This window comes from Heptranchias perlo, unplaced genomic scaffold (genome assembly GCF_035084215.1).
Source record: "Heptranchias perlo isolate sHepPer1 unplaced genomic scaffold, sHepPer1.hap1 HAP1_SCAFFOLD_70, whole genome shotgun sequence".
In the NCBI taxonomy this organism is placed as follows: domain Eukaryota; kingdom Metazoa; phylum Chordata; class Chondrichthyes; order Hexanchiformes; family Hexanchidae; genus Heptranchias; species Heptranchias perlo.
In genome coordinates, this window is record NW_027139729.1 from 3,291,533 (window position 1) to 3,296,816 (window position 5,284).

Genomic DNA, 5,284 nt, shown 5'->3' on the forward strand with positions numbered 1-5,284 from the left:
CCGAGCTTTACCGCCGGTTTTTCCTCTTCCAGACATTTCCACAATCTCACAAACACTTTCACAACGAATGAAGAAATCCTCCCGCACTCGCCCTTCTTCTACCATCTGGAGGATTACAGTGGGAGCAATTGTGATGGGTCTCTCTCAGAGTGTTTACACTGCCCGCTCACCCTCACTGATATTCTATCTTTGAACTGCTGTAATATTGTCCTTTAGTAATATTGCTGCTCCCCCTACTTTCCCGACTTCTCTGTCCTTTCTAAAGATCTTATAGACTTGAATATTAAGCATCCATTCGTGCCCAGCTGGTAGTCAGGTCTCCGTAATGATTTAATGTAATTATTTAACCTCACTGAATGGGTGATGCGGCCGATATCAGGTGAAGAATTACTGGCTGTTGTGTAATTTCCATTGATTGGGAGTTGGCGACATCTACTGGGCGGAGACGGGAACTGCAACAGAGCGAGAAAGGATCCGTCAGAAACCAGGAAAAATGAAGAACAAAATCCAACAGTCTGCAGTTTCTGTTCAGGCTCTGATATTTGGGAACTCTTTTATTACCACTAATGTGTAGCGATGGTGGTATAGTGGTGAGCATAGCTGCCTTCCAAGCAGTTGACCCGGGTTCGATTCCCAGCCATCGCAATTAATTATTCTTATTAGTTTATTTCCTTCAGAAACTCGAAGTTTGCAATCGAATTTGATGCAGTTCCGTTGGATATTGCTTCCAAAACATTAACGGGTGTAATTATAGTAAAATGTTTTCAACGTTCATTTCTTTTCCCTTTCGACGGAATAGAGGAAAAACATGCTGGAAATAGTGAGCTACAAAGGGTCTCATGAGAATGAGGAAGGCAAATGATATGTTAGCCTTTGTTGCAAGGGTGTTGGAATTTTAGAGTAAGGAGTTCTTGCTGCAATTGTAGTATGATGAAATATTGTGTAAAATTGGCCTATATTCGGTGCAGTTTAGAAGAATGAGAGGTGAGCGCATTGAAATGTATAGCATTCTTAGACGGCTTGACAGGGTAGATGCTGACAGGCTGATTCCCCTGACCGGAGAGTCAAGAACTGGAGCTCATAGTCTCAAGATAAGGGATCGGCCATTTTGGACCGACATGAGGAAAGATTTCTGCACTCAAATATTTGTGAATCTTTGGAATTCTCTACCCCAGAGGGCTGTGGATGCTCAGTCGTTGAGTATATTCAAAGCTGAGATAGATAGATTTTTGGACTCTCGGGAATCAAAAGATATGGGGATAGGGAGGGAGAGTGGAGTTGAGGTCAAGATCAGCCCTGATCTGATTGAATGGCAGAGAGGGCTCGTGGGACCTTATGGCCTACTCCTGCTCCTATTTCTTACGTTCTTATGTAGCGAGCCTTATATCCAAATGTGCTGACGACACTAAGTTGTGAGGCACAGTAAGCATTATAGATGTGAGCAGAAAGTTGCAAAGGGACATTGATAGATTCAGTGAGTGGGTGAAACTGTGCCAGATGGAGTTCAACGTGGGGAAGTGTGAGGTCATCCACTTTGGACCATAAAAAGATAGATCAGAGTATTTCTAATTGGCAAGAAAGTAGGAACTGTGGACGAGCAGAGGGATTTATGAGACCAAGTACAGAATTCACTAAAAGGTGCAAAAATAAGTTAATATGGTAATAGAATTTTGATCTTTGTCTCAAAGGACATAAAATAAAAAGGAGTGGAAGTCATGTCACAGTTACACAGAGCTCTGGTTAGACCTCATTTAGAGTACTGTGTTCAGCTCTGGGCACCGCACCTCTTTCAGGATAATAACACATGAAATATGAGTAGGTGTAGGCCATTCGGCCCCTCGAGCCTACTCCACCATTCAACAGATCATGGCTGATCTTCAACCTCATCCCCACTTTACCGCCCTGTCCCAATATCCCTTGATTGCCTTGTCCAAAAATCTATCAAACTCAATCTTGAATACACTAAACGACTGAACATCCACAGCCCTCTGGAGTGGAGAGAACAGCATCAATGAAGATAAAAGGAATGAAATGAAATGTGTCATACAGTTACATCTCGCTGCTCTGTCTGACCATTTTGATCGCTACTTCCCTGCAGAGGGTTTTGAAAATTTGATGGAAAAGCGTTGGGTGAAAGATACTTTTGCTTTCGAAAATCCTGAATCAATATTGAAGCTAAACTTGATGCCTGAGCAAGAAAACGAGTTGGTGCGACTCACCTGTGAGCACACTGAAAACACGCCACAAGTCATTCAGTTTGTCTTCTTTTTGGATCAATGCTTTCAAAGATTATCCACTATTACGTAAGATTAGTGTTCTGTTGTTGCTGCCGTTCACAACAACCGACATGTGCGAACTGGGATTTTCAACTTTGAGAAGGTTAAAAACAAGAGAAAGAAACCGACTCAACAGCGCATCTGATATGCGTGGAGCGCTTTCATCTCTTGATCCAGATTGGAACGAGATCATGAACAACAGGCAGACTCACCTGTCATATTAATTAAGTAAAACTGATCCTGATCTTTTACTGTATTTATACTGTATTTAAAATGTTTTTCAAGTAACGTCGATGTCTAATTTTAGTTAATACTTGAAGTGAAGTGAAGAGAAGAGCGAGCATGTCCTGACCTTTATTGAGATTTGATGAAAACTCCAGTCAGAAGATATTATTGATTTGGGTCCCTGAGGGAAGTGCTTTTCTTCCATCGGGTCACGAGGAAAAAGGTTTGAGAAACACTGTTCTACATTGTACGATCAGTGTCTGTTCAGCAAACCGGCTCTGAACTCCTCAGTCCGCATTTCTCGACACGGTTCTGTGCGCGACACGGGCAAAAAAACACTCACCGAAGCCCGGCGACTAATGGCGGCCGAAGGCACCACAATCCCCCGCGCCCCAGATACCCCTCTATCTCCAAGGCGCTGATATTTCCGTTCAGACTGCGCATGCTCCCCAGGCCCGCCTGCATTCTGGGAGCGCGTTGCTCCTGGTGTTTGTTGCGAGTCGGACTCGGTGGAAACGGGAGAAGAAACCGGGAAGCGGCGGGTATGAAGGGGGAGGCGCTGGGTGAGGGTTTTAATGTTGCCAGGGGCTCCCCGCCCGCCCGCCCGTCCGCCGGGCACCCCGGCTGTGATTCAGCGTCTGAGCCGCACTCAGAGTTGCTCAGACTCCGCTCGGCCCAGCTCAGTGTCCGGGACCAGCACCGCGCATGCTCCGGTCATTGGACCTTCTTGCTCCTGCGCGCTGCTCCCCTTCGAATTGAGATAGACCGTATTCTACCGCGCGGGGCATTTTGGGTAAGGTTATCCGCCATTGTATAACTCACGCCGATATTTCTGTGATGGGGTTTCGAAGGGCGAGGTTTAACCAATCAAAAGCAAAATACTGCGGATGCTGGAAATGTGAAATATAAAGAGAAAATGCTGGACATCCGCAGCAAGTCGGGCAGCATCCGCGGAGAATGAAACAGAGTTAACGTTTCAGATTAGTGTTAAGGTTTTGTCAGAACTTGAAGAAGTGTAAGAATTAACAGTTTTTAAGCAAGGAGAGAGGCAGGGAAAGAGGGGGCGGTGAGGGAAAGAACAATAGGGAAGGTCTGTGATCGTGTGGAGGGCAGGAGTGATGAAGCTAAAAAAGGGATGATGGTGCAAGGCAAGGAGGGTGGTAATGGGTCAAGTAAAGAAACAAACGACGGCTTCAGAGGAGCTTTAAAGGGCTTCAGTCAGTTGGATGTGTGAATGAGGCCGTGAGCCAAAAGAAGCGCATTTGAAGCGGAGAGAGAGGGACACGCTGTGTAACCAGGCACAAACACTCAGCCACAGCCCAGACATCACCTGTTTCCCACTTGGCGTGAAAGGACTATAATAATTACAGTAATCCATGTTGTTTGATTTTGAATAGTTGACTTTCTAAATTGAATGATGTTTCTCCAATTATATTTCCCAACTCAGATTCAAGGCCTCCAACCCAACCCAAATGTTGGCGATGGTGCGATAGGTTTGGGTTTCAGCAGAGGGAGGAGGGTGAGTGTGTGAGACGGGAATTTACAGTCTGGGGGAATGAGCAGGAAGAATGTTCCATAGAAACTAGAATTGCCTGTTCTGAATTTCTATTCTGTATTCACTGTGAGGACTTTTGTAAACTCCAGTGCACTGATTGTGGAAAGAGCTTTAACCAGTTCCACAACCTGAAAAAACATCGCACCATTCACAGCGGGGAGAAACCGTACACGTGTTCTGTGTGTGGACGAGGCTTCAACTGATCCTCCAACCTGGAGAGACACAAGGACACCCGTCCGATGGAGAAACCGTGGAAATGTGGGGACTGTGGGAAGGGATTCAATTACGCGTCCCAGCTGGAAACTCATCGAAGCAGACACACTGGGGAGAGGCCGTTCACCTGCTCCGTGTGTGGGAAGGGATTCACTCAGTCATCCCACCTGCTGACGCACCAGCGAGTTCACACTAGGGAGAGGCCGTTCACCTGCTCCATGTGTGGGAAGAGATTCACTCAGTCATCCAGCCTCATTGAACATCAACTTGTTCACACTGATAAGAGACCTATCAAATATTTTCACTGTGACAAGAGTTTTAAAAGCAGAAATGAGCTGCTGACACACCAACGCACTCACACTGGGGAGAGGCCGTTTACCTGCACTGAGTGTGGGAAGGGATTCACTCAGTCATCCAACCTGCTGACACACCAGCGAGTTCACACTGGGGAGAAGCCGTTCACCTGCTCCGTGTTTGGGAAGGGATTCACTCAGTCATCCAGCCTTATTGAACATCAGCTTGTTCACACTGATAAGAGACTTTTCAAATGTTCTGTCTGTGAGAAGAGCTTTAAAAGAAAAAGTGATCTGCTGACACACCAACGCACTCACACTGGGGAGAGGCCGTTCACCTGCTCCGTTTGTGGGAAGGGATTCACTCAGTCATCCAGTCTACTGATACACCAGCGAGTTCACACTGGGGAGAGGCCATTCACCTGCTCCGTGTGTGGGAAGAGATTCACTCAGTCATCCAGCCTTCTGACACATCAACTCGTTCACATTGATAAGAGACCTTTTAAATGTTCTGACTGTGAGAAGAGCTTTCAAAGAAAAAAGGATCTACTGACACACCAACGTACTCACACTGGGGAGAGGCCGTTCACCTGCTCTGTGTGTGGGAAAGGATTCACTCTGTCATCCAGCCTGCTAACACACCAGCGAGTTCACATCTGACTGCAGGGTTCTGCTGTTATTACTGCTGTTAATCACATGCAGGACTCAACCGTGTTCATTCT

The 5,284-nt window shown here is 46.2% G+C and overlaps 1 non-coding gene across 1 annotated transcript; it reads left to right on the plus strand.

Annotated features, from left to right (window-relative positions):
* Positions 1–573: 573 nt before the first annotated feature.
* Positions 574–645, plus strand: trnag-ucc (transfer RNA glycine (anticodon UCC)). Its single transcript has one exon. It is a non-coding gene; the product is annotated as a tRNA-Gly (tRNA).
* The last annotated feature ends 4,639 nt before the right edge of the window (positions 646–5,284 follow it).